Genomic DNA, 18,969 nt, shown 5'->3' with positions numbered 1-18,969 from the left:
CTGAGGCTGGCAGAGAAGCTGGCAGAGAAGCCAACGCTCGATGAGAGGCTGAGGTAAGGAGGTCAGAGATGTGCGTGGCAGGCACATGGGCACAATATTTATCAACCAGGTGGAGGACACCAACTGGTGAATTATGGACTCTGATTTTATTCAGGGCTTCAGTTACTCTGCTTTGACAAACACTATTAATTTGAAATCACATATCATGCATGAAATTCACCAAATTCAAGTGAACAAGTCAACTCAGTGGCATTTGGTACCTTCACAGTGTTGTTCAATCAGTACCTCATTGACCTTTAAATCACAATGTCCTCCTGACTGACTACAGCTTGTCATCCTTTTTTGACCCTGTTATTCTCTTGTTCTTTCCAACTCACACCTGCTGTACCTGTCCACGCTATATGTGGCTGTGTGTCATCCACTGTACCATGCCCTCTGTCTATTTTTATATGGAAATGGGCATGGCTGAGTGAGGAAATGAAGAGACATCTTCATGTAGGTTTAGAAAGACCCTAGGTTTTGTTTACAGAACAAGATGAATGGGCAATCTTATAGGAGCATGCCCTGTCTCAGGGGAGTCCTTTGTCGTCCCTCTTTCTCTTTGGCACAGGCTGGCCACCAGATATGGGCCACAATGCTGCTTCGATGGCTCCTTGAGGATGTTCTCACAGGAATCCCTCGCAGTCATCATGCAACTCTTTGCATTTTAAAATTATCTTCTGTCCCACCTTAGGACGTGTGATATCCTAATTCGAAGTCAGGCGCGAGAGCTGACCCAGTTACGGCAGACATTACGGGAAGGGAAAGATGACTCTGTTCTACTCAAGCAGCACCTCAAGGACCTCGTCACCCACAATGACCTTGACAACCACCAGGGGCAGGGCTTCCGAGAGCAGCTGACTGAGGGACATAGGCTGGCAGAGCGCCTTGCCCGCAAGCTCAGCCCAGGTAAGGGGCCCACAGAACCTGATAGCACTGAGCCACTCACAAGAGACTGTGCACCTCGACTAGGATGTGGTTTTCTTTTTTCTCAGCTTTCCTGTTTCATGGCCCATTTGGGGCTCTGATAGGAGCAGGACTGGCTGAGTGGGAGGACGGGGAGTAATGCACAGGGTAGAGGGCATAGTATTGCAACTGATTCCTTCCTGATGGACCATGGCCTTTGGGGCAGGAGGCAGCATCCGCCCAGTGTTAAAGCACAGAAAGGACGATGTGACAGGAGGCAGCTTGTGAGAGTGGAAAGAGCCCTGGACTAAGCATGCAAGTTTCCAGGTTTAGCCTGAGTGCTGCCTTCAGTAACAGCGAGCGAGTGACTGACTTTTCCTCTCTTAGCGTCTGTTTCCTCCTCTGTAAAATAGATCAAATAATCTGTTGATGGTAGCTCTAGTGATAAAATGAGGAAATATGTATGAATGCACAGGAGAAAAAGAAGCCCTTCACTGTGTGGTGTCCGATAAGGTACTTGATATAGTCAGCCTTGGTGCTGGGAATGTTGTTTAGACTGGACCCCTTTCCATAGAGAGACTTTCCCTTGATAACACACAGAAGCCACCTTGAAGAGCCCAGGATGTTCCCAGGTGGAGGGATGCGGGACGTAGTTGCTCTCCTCAGAGGAAGGAAGGGATCTTGGGAGAGCTGAGAAGGTTTAGAGAGCCTGTATCTTTGGCAGAATTTGTGGCAGGATGGATGATGCAGATGTAGAGGTCGAGATGGAAGGTGGACAAGTGTGCAGTGATATAAGGAAGAAAAGACCTTTTAAATGTCTGCCCAGTTGCAGGCAGAAGGTGCCACAATGGTGATCCTCTGGTCTAGAGTCAGACGTCCTGATGGGTCAGAAATCCATGCTGGGGGCGGGGTGTGTAAAGACAAGGCACTAGAACTTCCTTCCGCACAGTACCAGTTCACACACAGACAGTCATGACTCTACGACCATATGGGTTGCTGTGTTTGTCGTGGGTGAAGTGGCAAGAAGCTGACTGGATATTTCTGAATTTGCTTGTAGAAACTGATGAAGATGAGGAAGGTGAACCAGCAGAAGAAACACTCACGCCCAGGTACCAATGAACCGTCAGGAGCAGGTAATGTGTAGGTAACATATGGACAGGGTCACAGAAAGAGTAAGTGAGGTCAAGAGAGTCACAGATGCCAGATGCAAGCATAAGCAAACCTGCAGGCTGTACTGAGTTACTTCACTCAACCCACCTGGAGATGGCCTGGTAACTTGGTCGTCTGTGATCTCTTGTGCTACTTGTACATGTGACCCAAGCTGAAAGCACCATCCCTAGGATTTCCTGCACACACAGAGGATAGCTGTTCTCTCCTAAAGGAGCTCCAAGGGGAGATGCATATCTATTCCTACACAGTTGTTTTAGGTCCTTGGGAGGAAGGTACCTAGCAAAGGAATTATCAGAGAAGTAACTAGAGAAACTAAAGATCAGGAAAACTATCTAGACAAAACATTGGTTGCTATTTCACAAGAGTAAGAGAAAGAGGCCTTGGAGGCCTTTCTATTCCTAAAAAGAAGGCCTAACGTCTCTGAGAGTGTATACTGCCTTAATAGCAGTATTCACTTGACTACTTGATCTTACATTGAACATGGCGTAGGACCAGGGGGTAGCACCTGGCGTGGAAGCTGATTTGTGCTTCATGTTCCTGAAGGTACCATCCTGGGAGGGTTGAGTCTCATTCCTCATCAGAGGGTACGTGGCCAGTGCACGGAGCACCTGCTGGTCTCCGTCTCCCACCCCATGGCAGCCACACTCCACTTCACATAAGCAGGATAGTTCCTTCCCTCTCTAAGGGGACTGCCCTTTTGCTTTCTGTGACCACTCCCTAGGCCTCCCATCAAAACCAACCAGGACGGCAAGGGGTCGGATCCTTTTTGTTTACTTCTCTGTCATCCCTCTCCCACTTGACACAGCTTGGAGCTGCAGGAGGTTGCAAAGGAGGCAGTGCGTCAGGAATCCCAGGATGAGTGTGTTTTGACTCCTTCACGTCTCCCAGGAAGTTCTGACTGCAGCCAGCCTTGCAGGGATGGCAAATTCGCATGTGATGCCTGGGAGGTGGGCCCTGCTCTGGACGGAGCCTGTGGTTGCTCCCATGCTGCAGAGGATGGAATGCCAACCGATCTGCCAGGTAGCCTCCATGTTCTTTGTTCCCCTCAACCTGTGTAGACTGAGGAAGCTCGTCTCTGAAGACAGGCCCTATAGACACATCTTGATTTAAACCAGGGAAAAGGATCTATTAAGACACACAGACATCGGGTGGACCAGGGAGCCTTCACCCCTTTCTAGGCCCTGGTCATGCCTCTGTCACCCTGGCCCCAGTGTCAGGCATTTGGACCCAAATCAGTGTGACAACTCTCACCCACCTCGGGTGGACATCCACAGGAGGTGTCTATTAGACTTGCTTTAGATCAGATATGCCTTGTCACCTGCAATGATCTAACTTTGTTTTTGTAAATGTCCCTGGCCTTTCTCTTCTGATCCAAACACAACGGCAGACTGGCTTATACCTTAGGAGAGGTGATTTCTCTTTTTGGTATCACTGCTCTCAGCCCCAGTCTCCATCTTCTCTATGTTGGCTTCTCTTAGCTAAGCAGTCATCTGAAAACCAGGACAGAAACAACTGTACCATTGTCTTGCCTGGATGTTTCCATGAAGCAAGGCTGGCCTCTGGCAGTCCCTCCAGCCTTGAATGGCCATGGTTTCTTTGTAGCACCAAAGATTCTTTTTAGTTTGAGGGTTTGTAAAATTCATCCATCACTCTAGTGTTAAGGATAAATTTCTCTAAAGTATCAACAGCAACAAAATCTGATGGGCCTAACCAATATTGTAGAAACAATTCTAGAAAATAATTCAGCTCACTTTCTAGGATCACTGGGGAAAATTAACTATTTCCACAGACTCAGAACAAAGGATATTGGGAGAGCGCTCCTGAGGATTTCCCTGATGGGTCTGGAAGTGGTCCCCCCTGATTCTAGGAGTTAAGTGTCCTGGAATATCGTATTATGTTCTTGCACTGAGAGTATAAATGTCCTTGTGGTAAATGTGTTCACTGAGTTGGTACGTGTGAGGTGTAATTTGTTTCTTGTGACCCACTGTGTCTGAATTTCTTACTAGACAATCAGCATGATCATGTGCAAGTGGATGGACAAGAGCCAGTGTCCCCCAGGTAATTCTGAAGATCTGTGGGCTGTGAATGTCAACAGTGACATCAGGAGACCTCAGATCCAGGGGGGGAAAAATTACTAAATATAACTCTTTCATCCACTCAGTCAACAGCGAAATATCCCTTTTAAGAATGTTGTCTATTTTCACTTCAGAAGTTGTGTGTGTTTCAATTTCTTAATCCTTCAAGTACAGTGAGGTACAGTGAGTTGACCCAGGTGGAACAGGCAAACTTGGGAGCTCCTGTAATCAAGTGTTCTTCCCCGTGTGGTTAACAGTAGGGCGAGAGTCACCTACTTTGTGCCTGTTTGGCGTCAGCATGTTGGTAAATACTTGACTGCAAGTGAAGAAGCTAGAAAAAAATTCATGTTATAACAAAATATTGAGAAAATAGTTACTGAAGGGAGAATATCTAGAGTCTGTAATTCCTCAAAAGCTGTATCACTTTGACACTGCAAGTACAGATCAATACAAAGCATGCAAAAGAGTTGGAACCACTGTCTTAGTTCTCCGTGTGGGCTGGGGGTCATGACTAGAGCGTGCAGGGAGCATTCATTCTCCTCCTTCAACAGCCGGTTGTGTGGCCAGTGCACTTAGCATCTGCTGGTCTCTCCCTCTCCCACCCCATGGAAGCCACACTCCACTGCACACACAGAAGGATAGTCATTTCCGTCTTTAAGACCACTTCGCCTTTGCTTTCTGTGACCACTCCCTTTGCCTCCCATCAAAACCAGCCAGGATGGCTTGGTGTCTGATCCTCTTCATTTAATCTTCTGTCACCCCTCTCCCACCTGACACAGAGTGGAGCTGCAGGAGGTTGAAAAGAAGGAAGTGCTCCAGGAATCCCAAGATGAATGTGTTTTGGCTCCTTCAAGTGTCCAGGAAGGTGCTAACTGCTACCAGCCTTACAGTGATGGAAAATGTGCATTTGATGAAGGGAAAGTGGGGTCTGCTCTGGAAGGAGCCTGTGGTTGCTCCCATGCTAAAGAGGATAAAATTCCAACTGGTCTTCCAGGTAATCTGCATGCTCTTTGTTAGTCTACTTGAGAGAATGAATCTCCTTAGATAGACAGTATATGAACATACTGAAGTTCAAACCAGGCACTACAATGGCATTTAAAACAAGACATTCCACAGGTTAGTGAAGTTTTCTCAGTTGCTAGTCATGTACGACCCTGTGGCAAATCACTGGACCCAAGGTGGTCCTGCCAGACTCACATGTACCACTACAATTGTGGCACAGGAAGTACCTTTCAGGCCTCCTAATTTTGAATGAATCTTTTATATCACATGAAATGCTCTAATCTTCATTCCTGAGCAATGTCCCTGAGTTCCCTTACCTGTCCGAGGCTGTTGGCAGTCTTGTTTATATCTATGGAGTTGCCACTCCTTGGTTTCACTTCTGTCAACCCATATTCCAGCTCCTTTCATTTGTATTATCTTGTCCAGAGTTTTCTGAAACCAGAACGTAAGCCCCACTGTCATCTTTGGTATGTTTCTCTGAAGCAAGGCAGGGCCCTGGAACGTCCCAACCTGACAAATGGCCACTGTTTCTTTGCAGCTTTGAAGATTCTTTTGACTTGATGGTGTATGGATTCCACTCCCACCTAATCTCAAAGTATAATTCTTCTAACCCATTAACAAACAGCATTTCAGATAGAAAAAGCCTGAATGTTACAGCAGTGCTCTAGGTAGCTCGGTAGTTCCGCAGGATCTGTAGGGAAAGGATTTGTTTAGCTGTTTGCACAGACTCAGGACATAGGATACTGTGCTGATGACCTGTCATATCAAGCAGATTTGTCCAATGGCTCAAGAAGGAAACCCAGCGCCTTCTTATGAGGCTCTATCTGGGGTCTCTTAGGATATTTCCCTCAAAGCCTGTTAGGACAGTGTGAAGGTTGGCATCGAATTGGGCTTTTGTGAAAGGGTTTTGCCCCATGTAATTGTCCTGTTAATTTATTTGCAGAAAACCAAAGTGATCAGGATGACCTGGAAGGACCAGAGGCTATTGCCCCCAGGTAGTTATGAATATTTGTGGGCTGTTCATACAATGATGACATCTGCAGACCTCTGATCCAGGGGAAAGCAGAAAGTGCTGAATATTTTGTATCATCAGTTTTGCCAACCATGAATTATCCTTTATCATAATGTCTTCTGCTTTCATTGTGATACTTACACTGTTTTCCATTTCTTTGTAACATCTCAAGTTCATAATCCAAGTCGGTTGACCCAGGTGAACTAAATGAGAGTGATTTTCTTGCATAGACTTGTTATCTCCAGGATGGTTTAGAGAGTGAGTGCATAGCTCTTTTCTGCCTGTTTGGTATTAGCACGTTGACAACATGTATGTCACAGTAAGAAAAGTGAATAGATAATAATATTATTATATAATGCTACAATATTTAGAGAGGCCTTGGTGGCATGAGATGTCTGGGATAGCAGAATGCCCCAAAAGCTGTATGCTCATGGCCCCTGCATGTGACACTCACTGCAATGTAAACGAGAAGGTGAAAGACACTGTTACGTGACCCTATATGTTGTGAGTCATGGCTGTACCATCTGGAGATAATTCAGTCTCTTTCTTCACCAGCTTGTTATTTGGCCAGAGCACTGAGCACCTGCTGTCCTTTCTAGCTCCTGCCCCTGTAGAAACACACTCTGTCCCACACCCAAAAGGGAGTTGCTCCATCTTTAGTGGATCAGGTCCTTGGCTTGCTTCACCACTCCCGTAAACATGCCATCAGAACCAGATAGGACTCTAGGATAGCTGATCCCTCTTGGGTTAATCGTCAGTCCTCCCTCCCCCACCAGGCTCAGCGGGGAGCTGCCGCAGATGGGAGAGAATGGTGTCCCACGGGACTCACTGGATGAATACCACTTGACTTACTCAGTGCTTCCTGGTCAGTCAGACTCCTTCTGGCCTTATAGGAGCACCGCCATTTTCTCATGTGAGGAAGTGGATGTCCCCTATGCTCCAGATGTAAGCAGTGAGTATTCTCTTGCCGATGTGATAAAACTCCAACTGGACTCCCAGGTACACTCTGAATTCCTTGTACCCCACGCCTCAGGTGGTGCTGAGATTTTTCCCCACTGTGTACAAGCTCCGTAGACAGAGTGATCTGAATCAGGCTTTATGATAGAGTTTTAAGCACAGACATCAGGTGGGTCAGGGAGCAGTGTCTCTTCTTCATCCTGGCCGAGCCTGTGGGTCAGGCCCTGAGTTAGATCACTGGACCCGAGGTAGGTGTGACAAACTCACTCAGTTGCAAATGTGCAAGTGCGCAGAGATGACTGTCTTCTTTCCTGATACCCATGAAATGTCTCTTCTTACCCCAAATGCTCCCATTTCCATACCCCCAAACATCCCTGGATGTCTGTGCCTTTCCAGCGATGTTGACAGCCTTAACTCCATCTTTGGATCTGTTGTTTCCCTGGTGTCACTGCTGTCATCCCCAGTGTCTGTCTCCTCTAAGTTGGTCCTCTTAGCAAAACCGTCATCTGGATATGAGGATACGAAGACCCCTACCCTCACCTTGCTTGTATGTTTCCGTGAACCAAGGCAGAGCCCTGGCATTCCCCCCACCCACCCACCCATGAATGGCCAAAGATTCAATGGAGCAACAAAGATTCATTTTCATGTGAGGTTTTGTAGATTCCAATCATCATTCAGCTAAACCAGCCAGCATATGATGAGAAAAGCCTGAATATGATTCTGTTAGAAGGCAGGTGGACTGTTCCCCAGCATCTGTCTAGTTTTTACTGAGACTTGGAAGGGGATGCTGTGGTGGGGATCTGCCAGGTCAGGGTCTGAGTTTCAATGAAGAGGATGAGTGATGCTCAGACACAGGTCTCACGAGTGAGATGTGTGTGATGTGGCCCAGCCCTGCCAGGCCCTCATTCAGAACGGCCCCGGAGAGGCCAAGTCACCCACACAGATGGGCTGAGAGGAATGAGTGGAACATCTAAATAATCCACGGATCCATCCTGTGTCTGGGTTCTGATGATAACCTGAGAACAGTGTGGATATAAGAGTGTGGACAGCTGTGATGCAGCGGTGTGGGCACAGGTGGTCGCGTCTGCCCCACCCTCTCTCTGTATAAGGAGAAACCCTGTGGAAACAGTGCAAACACTATATTTTTAAATTACAACATGAGCTTTTCTTAGGGCCTCTTCCCATCATGCCAAACTAATAATATGAGGCAATAGTGTCGATGTTTGATGAAATGTTTGTCTTTTTCCCATGCAAATGCAAAGAATGTTCAAAGCATAAATTTAATAAAGCCCATTAGTCTGCAGAAGAGGGTAAGGAGTGATCACTGAAAACAATCCTAGGGACTTCCCAGGTGGCTCAGTGGTTAAGAATCTACCTGCCAATGCAGGGCACAGGGGTCTAATCCCTGGTCCAGGAAGATCCCGATGCTGTGGAGCAACTAAGCCCGTGCACCACAACTACTGAGCCCATGCGCAGCAACTACTGAAGCCCTCACACCCAGAGCCTGTGCTTCGCAACAAGAGAAGCCACTGCAACGAGAAGCCTGCACACCACAAGGAAGAGTAGCCCCCACTCGCCACAACTAGAGAAAGCCTGCGCACAGCAATGAAGACCCAACAAAGCCGAAAAAGAAAAAAAAAAGCCCTTCAAAACTACAACTACAACAACAAACAATCCTAGACCTTGATTGAAAATCACATTGGAGAATGGGGATACCTGGTTTTGATACATCTTTCACCCACCTAATTTGTTAAATTAAAAGGTTTGACCCATATGAACTGTGAATTACCATATGATCTGATGAAGTGTCCTAACATTGATGATTAATGATTAAAATACTCTGCCTGGAGGAAATATGAAGGGCACACCAGGCTAAGAGAAGTGCTTGTGAAAAAAGCCCTGGAGGCTCAAAGAGGCTCCTGGTGCAGGGCTGGGGTCAGGGAGGGGCCCGCCTGAGTCTGGGAGGATTTGTAGAAGGGAGATGTGGGAAATGATTTTGCAGAAGAAAGAGGAGCCAGATGACAGGAGGACTACAAAGGCGTGAGGAGTGCAGAGCTCGTGTAGTAGAGAAGGGAGGATGAATTTCCATAAGCCAAGGAGTGTGCGATGAAACAGGATTTGGGGGTAATAAGACAGGTGACCTTTGCCAGTGTGGAGAGGCCAGAATCAGAGAAAGCAAATAGAAGGAGATTGGATGAATCATTGTTGAGAGTCAGACATAGATGCTCTCTGGAAGACTCAGTGGTAACAGATACATGAGAGACACTTTAAAGAAACAGTTAAACAAACCTTGTTGAGGATGCGGATGTATAGGAGAGAGGCCAGACGGGAGCCTCACAGCAATGTGGAGCAGGTCCTGTGGGGCACAACCCCACCTGAGCCTGACCTGGACTGGATGAGGGTACTTGATATCTTTGCTTAGCCCACGTTCTGAGAATATGTATTCATTTCACAGGAGAAATAGCAACACATTTGCTTAGGGGCACTGCCCAGACCCCACTGGAGGGGAGTGTAATATAAGGATTGTGCATTGTGTTACATTCTCCCTAAAGAAGCAAACACTCTGATTCTGTAGCCCTTCTGCACCTAAGCTTCCAATAAGGGATTCGGGCCTCTGCTACAACTGCTTCTATCTGCTGATACCATCCACGCCCACTCTGCCCCATGTGGCAATAGAATATATATATGTATGGGTGAGTGGAAAGGTAGACAAAAATTACAAGTAAGGAAGTTAAAAGGTTCCAGAACTGTGAAGCATTCTCTTAACTTGGTTCATATACTGTCGTTACCCAACTCACTTTTCTAGTGGTACCTGAAGCCTTTAGGCCATACTTCTTCCCCTGTTCTTTTATTCTTGTGGGTAGATATCAACAACTCTTTCTCCTCCATGCCTTGAGGCCTGCCTAGAGCTTTGTCTGTAAGCTACAGGATTAAGTTTAGTAATAATTTAGTAACAGATGGGACCACATCTGCCATCCAAAACCCTCTAGACTCAAGTGGGTAATTTTTCATTTCAAGGATACTGCAGCCTAGCAACTGCCATCCCAGCATCTGCCCAGCCAGAAACATGACCTCTTCTTCATGGACATGATTTCTGCCTTTATTGTTGGGTCACTGGATGGTCTCACTGATAGGAAGGCACATCCGTTCTGGGAGGGATTAGCAAAGGAAAACTTGGATTGGTCCTACTGCACACTCTTTCCCTTGCAGGTGACACATGGGAGGACTGTCACCGAGGGCCTGTGAATTTCCAAGGGTCAGAGGTGCAAACTTCACAAGCACAGTTGCAGAAAAGCACCCAGGATACCAATTATCTGCAAGTACGGCTGGACCAGGATTTCGATTGTGGTGACAGCAAAGCCTCGCTCAGTCTTTCCTTCACCATCGGGGGCTTTAACACCGACACTGATTATGTAAACCAGGGACCACTCTTCCTAGGTAAGAAAAAAACAAGGATTAGAAGCTCTAGTCATCAGAGGGTTGTGGGTGGAGGAGGCAATGGGGCCTCTTCCACACCTGCTGTAGGTCAAGTTGAAATCTGTGATGCTCTAACAGAGTGAGTGAGCAAGAACCTGGGATTTAGGACCAGCTCTGCCTCAGGTCCTGGGTTTGCAAATGCCTGGTGTTTAACTGGTGTCTCCATCTCACATCTCTCATCTGAACTCTTGAAGAATTCTATCTTCATTCCATGGTTGTTGAGAATATTAAGCAACGTAATGTCTAGAGTGCATGATTCAGTAAAAATGGCTTCAGAATTACTATGAATATATAATCCCTAACCATTAGGTCTTTCTGGTGCTTAACACAGTAAATGCTTGCACGTGCATTGTTTCTCCTGCGGTAGCATAGTTTTTATGATCTCCATTTTCTCTGGACCCCATCTACCTTTGCTTTTTCAGAAAGGCATGTTGGCCAATATTTTTCTCTCCCTTCAACATCTATGCTCAAGCCAAATTTTCCCTGTTAGATGCTCTCAGTAACAGTGTATTAGTAACATTCTGTAGCAATGTAAACAGGGCCCCACAACTCAGTCTCCTGTTTGCTTTTCATATCCAGGTTATTTTCCTCTTGTTTTCCTCTCCTTTTAAAATAAAGGGCCACCCTCATCCTTGAAGTGCACTGATCAGTCTCTTTGACGACACTCCCTGTGATTCACCCTCTTCACTCAGCTCCGTGGCCGTGTCCTCAGTTTTCTTCTCCCCAGGATCCACCACTGCTCAGATTGTCTTAAAAGAGCTTTGAAACCCTCACATCCATTTCACCTGGGACGAATGTATCCTTACCCTCCACCTCTCCCCACATCTGCACCGGAGCCTGGGGCTGCGTGGGGCTTATCCCTCAGGTGATGGCCTCATCTGAGAAATGAGGAGAGCCCCACATCCTCGGTGGGGGTGAGATAAAAAGGAGCGCCCCTGTGGCACCAGGGAGAGTCTCATAGAAGGTGCTCAGGGAGTGCAGGGATGCACAGCCCTGCCACATGCCAGTAGGTCTTGTGGTATTTAGTTGTCTCCTCTTCCCTCTAGTCTCTCCTTTTCTTGTCCTTGGCTTCCCACATTTCCAGCCAAGACCTAACCCCGCTGGCTCAGTCACTGTCTCCTACTCAATTTCCCCAGAGGACTCAGCATAAATCCAGGCTTTGCATCAGACTTTGCAGCAAAGGATAATCTTCGTGGACTTTATGTTCATCCTCCTCCACCCTGGGATCCCTGCCCCCCCATATATAACAGTTCATGTTTCCCACCAGAGCTTCATTTTTTCATTCTTCTTATTTTCCTCCTTGCTTTTTCAAACTCAGCTCATCAGGAGGCCGTCAGAATGAGCCAGTCGATATCTCATCACCCTCATGCATTCGTTCCTTTATACACACACACTTGTGAGTGTTGTTGCATTGTATCATATCTTCCATGCCTTATTTAGATTGACTATGTATAAATATTACACATAGTATGTGTGCATATATATGTGAAATATATATTGATGTATATTTTTAAATTTTCCAGTTTGAGACTTCCTGCATTCTCTTCTATCTCAAGGTTTTCCTTCAACTGTGACTTTGCCTGATCTCTACACTCTCTTTCCTCCAGAGAGTACAATCTGTATCTGGAATGATTTCCTTGCCTTTACCTTTTCTAGCTAGGGACTTTTTATCAATTCTATTTTTCTTGACTTTTTTTTATTATTTGGGAGCATGTTTGCCTACTGGCAGTCTTACCATTTATGGGTAGTGTAAGGAATATCAAGAAAAAAGAAAATACTCGTGTCGCCATTGGCTTCACCTGACCATGGCCTTTCAGGTGGCCTTTCTTGTTCCTGGACACTTTCCTTACTTGCTGTCCCTCTTGGGTGGGGGAATAAGTCATAGGAAGGTCATGAGTAACAATGGATCCTGTTGTCTGTGGTTTTATGTCAGAGCTGGGTTTGGATGCCTCCATCGGAATGAAGACCCCTCCCAAGCTGGAGGGTGAGGGCTCAGCTGCCAGCAAGCATGAGTGTCTGGTCTGCAGCAAGATTCATGCCTTAAGTGTCCTGAAACAGAAGATTATCAGAAGAAAACTGCTGTTCAGCACCTGGAGACTAGCATGCAGATTCCCTGGCCTTCAAGCTTAGGGTACAGAGGTAAGCACACCTGAGGCTCTTCCATGCACTCCTGCCTTTTACTCTTCACTTAAGGTTACAGCTCAGTCTCACACTAATTTTCCTCTTCCTCCTTTGTGCCCTCAACAGCTGATGCTACCTCGTCTGGTCTTTGCTCTGTTTCCCATGGGGGCTGCCTCCCTGCCAGGCCCTTCCATCTCCTTCTCCTGTTTGCACTCTGAACCCTGTTCAGTCTCTGTAACTGCTCTCCTGATATTCCCTCTGACCGTTCCTTTCAGCCATAGGGAGGCTCAGATCCATGGTCCTCCATCAGAAGAGCATCATTTAAGACACTGAAGACATGATGCTTCGCCTGATACCACATATTGGTTTCTTCAGCTTCCTTTCCTTGCCCATCCCCCCCAAATCCACTGCCTCTTCCTTCCAGGATCACGACTGAATGAATTACTTGCATGTGGGTTGGATTTGGAGGACCCAACCTCGGACAGCCCTTAACCCTCAACTTCTCCACCTGAATAAGAAATGCTGAAACTGAGGAAAAGAGCCCTGATTATAAAAACTAAATAAGAACCTGGGTCATAGGTGGGAGTCCTGGACTGGCCTGGAGTCAGGGCTCTCCTCGGCTCCAGGTGGGCAGTTCTGTGCTGATGTGCATGGGGCTTCCAGGGACTCACTGGAGCTGGCAGTAGTTGGAGGACAGTAGATGGAGGACAGTAGATGGCACACTAAAGGGACAGTGGCCAAAAGGAGATGCAGAGGCCAGGTTTTCAAAATGCATAGACGTGAGGTGCATAGGCATTCAGACCTCTCCCTTTTTGCAAATGACTGCTTCTACATGTTCAGTAAGAATCCAGAAAAATGAACTGAGTTGGAATCTGAGGCCAGGGAATGGAGGAGAGCATTGGAGTGAATTACCTTTGGGCCAGATGTATGAAGACCCAGTTAGATACACAAGAATATAAGATAATCATTGCTTCAGACAAATCTAATTGAGAAGGCAAGTTATTTATATGGGAGTGTCGGAGAAAGGCCAAAAAATCTTTAGGGCCAGTGGAAAAGGAGTCCATGGTGGACTAGATGGAGAGAAGAAAAAGAATGGTATGAAACAGTGTAGGTCTAGTGAGTAGTTCTCAATCATGCAATTAGAAAACAAGAAGTGGGTGAGTTTTGATCTAACTTGAATGCCTTAACCCAATCTCTTCAAATTCTGATTGTAAAGTTCTGTGGTGAGGTTTGGGTATCAGTATTTTTAAAAGCTCTGCTAATATGCGTCTAGGGATTAGAAGGACTATGGATCTGGTAGGACATCAGTAACCAGTATGGCAGTGTCCATCGTGTGGCTACTTCATAGAAAAGCTGAAGATCAGCCTTTAAGGGAATTAGCATTCTTCTCTCAACAGAACTATTTGTATAGCTCAGAGCAAAGAGAAAAAAGATAGATACGTAGGTTAGATATATAATCTCTCTGTTTGGATCCAATGTTTTTTACAATTTTTATAGTATAAGATAGAATAAAAAATACACATTACATAGAAACCCACAGTATAAAATAGTACCTCCCCTTACCACAATAATGAACTGGAGTGTTTTCATTTCTACTGTAAAATGCAACTTGCAGTTCACTATTTACTAAATGGATTTCACAGCCTACTAATTGGCTCAGAACTGCAGATTCAACAAATGTGTTTTTTAATTAAATTCTTTCTTTATGCAAAAGCCCCATAATGAATCTTAGGCCTCATTCTCCTATGTGTATCCTTTTTCATGCCCGTCTATACACTAATGTAAAATACTAGGAGAGACTCTTTCTTTGGGCAAAGTTAGAGAAAACAGTGATGAGAATCTAGTATAACTAAAACTAATGCTTTTTCCCTTTCACTTCAGAGTTGTGTTTGTCTAGAGGTTGAGAACGTTTCTAGCAATGCTCTCGGGGGATCCAGCATGAAATCACCTTCATAGACTGTTGGTGTCCATGGGATGCAAAGGGGTTGGGCCGCCGTTACACTCCCTGCTCTCATTTTGCTAATTTCATTTTGAGTTCTCCCTGTTTCCATTGTTTCCTCAGCCCCTCTGGAGCAGGATTTCTCTGTAGAGCCTGATCCCTGTCCAGGAGGGTGACCAAACAGCCTCTATTAATTGCTGACACCTCCACATGGGAGCCTCTCCTCTCTGTTGCCCCAAGTGTATGGAAAGGGCCTGTGGCCTGGGTCCTAGACCAGGGTTGGCAACCACAGGCCACGTGGTTTTAGTTAGTCCTTAGTTCCTTGGCACCAGAGCTCCTCATCTGTAAAAGGTGGAACTGGACTTGGATACCTTCTGAGGTCCCTGTTGGCTCTCATATTGCAGGGCTCTCCCTGTAGCCGGTCCCTCCTCCTCAGAAGGTAGGGATGTAGAGGTAGAAGAGAGTGTATTTCTCCAGCAAGCATCTCTGCTCCCATAGCAGTCCGTTTCTGAATGTGTACGAGGGATGCTAAGTACATCCATCCCTGGTACATGTGAGAATGTCATCATTCGATTCAGATGAAGGGGTTCAAGAGTAAAGTGGCTGCTGCGGATTGGGTGGTAGGAAGCTGGCTAAGGCTCTGCAGCAGCTTGAGCTGCAATATGACCAAGCACTGGTGGGGTGAGGACAGGGGTCCCTAGATTCTGCTCCACAGGCTGGATGAAAATTTCAGGAGCTATTTCTGCTAACTTATGCATCTCACTTTCCCCTTCAGCCAGCCTGTGGCTCCCCCTTCAGCTCCTCCTGTCAACAGGAGCTCAGCCTGCCCGGGCCTCTGTCATCATGTAGCCATCCCTCCAGGCTCAGGTATCAGCAGGACCTAGGAAAACTCCCGTGTCATCTCTCTCTCTCCCTCTGTCTTTTGCAGATACCAGTTTCCCTAGGAACTAAGAAAAGATATTGCCAGTTTGGATGAATCCATATTATAAAATGTACCTTTTCCATTTGATGAAAAAAATCTACAACAGCAAGTCAAGTTCAAGCCTCAACAGAATATTGGAGGGATCCTTTCCTGAGAATCGACATCCCAACCAACAACCACTTTCCACACTCCAAAAGACAGATTTGATGGAAGAAATCCCAGCCATCAGTCTCCAAGTGTGATCAGTCAATAAGGAGACCAATGCTTTGATGGACACACAGTTTGGAGAGACCTTAACTCTTGTTCCTCTCAATACGCCTCCTCCACACACCAGCATCAGGAGCAACTGGAAGAAGGCAACATGTCAACCTGGTCATTCTTTGCCACTAGATGGACTGGACCAGGAGTAGATGGCATTAACTATGCAGTGCTCTTGCTGAAAATGTTTAGCCTGAGTTTCATTACAAGGTAGTGATCAGACAACTGCAGAATTTAGGCCACTGAGCAAGACAGCTGGCCAGTCTTTCTTCAAACAGTCAAGGTCTCCACAACTAAGACCACAAAAAGGAGAAGAGATGTTTTGGGTTCCAAAGGCCTAAAAAGATTGTGCTGCTATATTTCTTTAGTCCTTGGGAACCTCAAGCCTCTCCTCACCTTTTGGTAGCTGTCTTCAATGGTGGTGGCATTGACTTGTTTGCAGAGGACAGGTCAGTTGTCTGGCTCAAAGGCCTACAGTTTGCCATTGTCTGAGCATTTCCTCATGATTAAATTCAGGGGAAACCTTTTTGCCTAGAACACCACCTAGTGCATGCTGTGTGCTTCCTAGCGCAGCCCCTTTGGAGGCTGAGAGTGTCCACTTTGCCTGTCACCACTATTGTCATTTTAGCATTGGACACTTTGTTGTGCAGGGCTTCATGAGATCCATTCATTGGAAAGACATGTTTGCTGTCTATAATCAGTAATTTGATTAGTGGTGCTTTGAGAGTGTATGAATATCTTAGTCTATGATGCTTTCTCTAAAATTTTACCAGCCCTTATCGATCCCTGATGTGTGTCAATTATCTTTGTGCTCCTCTATGTGCAGAGTCTTTGCCGGTTCCTCTACTTCTGTGTGGCTCCCACACCTGGCTAAATACAAACCAACTGGAGTCCACGGTGTCCTCTGGCCCTTGGTTGGGGCAGGGTTATGACTGCTGTCCTTGACTCTCTCTGTTAGTCCCTAGCCCTCTGAAATGCACGTGGAGAGTTCCTGCTGCCATTATCCTAGGTGGACCTGTGCTCTCCTATCATTCTTTTTCAAATGCAGGTTTTCAATAGTACACAAAATAGAATTATATAAGAACATCCCCATCTTTGTTAGCCACGACCAACAAATATCAGCTTATGGCTGCACTTGTTTTACTACAAGCCACCCACTTACCTTTCCCTATATTCTGTAAAGCAAATCTCAGATATCATATTTCGTCTGTCATTTTGCCAGTATGTTTCCGTAAATGAGGACTCTTTTTGAAAGTATTCTCATCATAGCATTATAATTGTTCATAAATTAATTCAGCATCTTTAATGTCATAAAAGAGTGCTCAAATTTCCCATTATTGTTTTTAAGTTATTCTTTCTTGGGACCCAAAGAAAATGCACAAACTGTAATTAGTAGGATATGTGTTGAAGTCTTTACACACATATTTACTCTGGGTTTCTTCCTCCCTCCCTCCCTTCCTTTCTTCCCCTGCCTCTTCCTTCCTCCCTCCCGTTGTCCCTCCCCCCCTTCTTTCCTTGCTTCCTTCCCTCTCACTCTTGCTCCAGCTCTCTTGGTCTCTTGCTGTCCTTTTCTTTTCCTTTCTTAAATCATTCATTTGTTGAAGAAATGGAGTTGTTTGTTCTGTAGCATTCCCACAATGTAAATTGTATAACTGGGTGTACTTTAATAAATTCTTCCGTCCTCCATACTTTCTTTTTGGTGGTAGAATCTAAAGCAGTGCTGGAATATAATGAAATTGCAAACCACATATGTAATTTCAATTTTCCGAGTAACCACATTGAAAACTGAAAAGTATAAGCACACAATGATACAAATATTATCTTCTACACAGCTAATTAATGCTGCACATTAAGGGAAACATAATTCCACCAAAGCTTTAAAGTTGTGTTTAATAGAAAAATGTTGTGCATATCTTCAGCCTTTAAGTTTACATTCACATGAATTATAAATTAAATATAATTAAAATCCAGTTCCTTAGTCGTCCTAGCCACATTCTAGGTATTCAATAGCCATATGTGTCTAGTGGCCCCTATTTTGGACACAGTAGATACAGAGGCAGAGGAGATTGTGTTTGGTATCCTGGCAAGGGCACCTCAGAAGTGGTGTGTGCTCTCTGATCAGGAGGCACATCAACTCCTGTGTGTTTCCTCAAATAATGTTAGCAGCCCTTGGAGTTCAAGGCCTAGATCCGTGAACTAGTTATGTGGAGCAAAATGGTGATATTCCATGGCCATGTGTTATCTAGCTGGTACACTTGCATAAAAAAAAACTTCCCCTTAGTACTAAATACTGTTTAGTTACTTAGTGGTTCCCTCTGTAAAGAAAACTGCAGCTTAATGAGCAATTCCCCAAGCATCCTCCATGGTCACCAACTAGTTTCTTTTATTTCTTTTTTTTCCCCCTGTGCTAATATGAAATCAAAGTTTCAAACACATTGAAGTATTTCAATTCATTGCAATAGAGTCCTTACTGATACTCCAATGATCCTCTCTTTCAGCAGTGAATGTGCCTTTAAGCTGGCTCCTTTCTCCTTTTCGTAAGATTTTAACAGTCTTTGAGACCTTTGTAGATATCACTATGACAAGGTGCTTCTGTCTCATCTGCCCCTGACCGGGACTCAGTCATATCTCTCAAAATCTCTGATTCCTTTCTGTGAAAAACATTATTCCCAAATCAAATTGTGTAACCTAAAGACACTCAATGGAAGTGGTTGAATTCTAGACCTTTCCAGTGGACAGAGCTAGCAAATACATACTCATATTTGTATGTGTTCATGCATTCACATATATTCACATTCATAATTCAAACTCAGAACTACAGGCTTTGATTGAATGTCTGTCTTTCAGCTGAGACTCTTTTCTCTAATACCACTAGTTTTGTTTTTAAGGGCACTGGGAGTAATAGAAATACAACATCTTATACCGCCTCCTTTGCTTTTCCCCACACTATATTGACAAAAGAATAAAGAAATACCCAACAATGCCAATCATAACACAACTGACGAAAGCAGGTGTTAAAATTTTGTCACTGTTCTGGGGTACACATAAATTATTGTTTTATACTCTCTTCGGCTAGTTCTTATCCATGTGG

This window comes from Hippopotamus amphibius, chromosome 1 (assembly GCF_030028045.1).
Source record: "Hippopotamus amphibius kiboko isolate mHipAmp2 chromosome 1, mHipAmp2.hap2, whole genome shotgun sequence".
Taxonomy (NCBI): domain Eukaryota; kingdom Metazoa; phylum Chordata; class Mammalia; order Artiodactyla; family Hippopotamidae; genus Hippopotamus; species Hippopotamus amphibius.
This window is presented reverse-complemented; position numbering follows the sequence as displayed.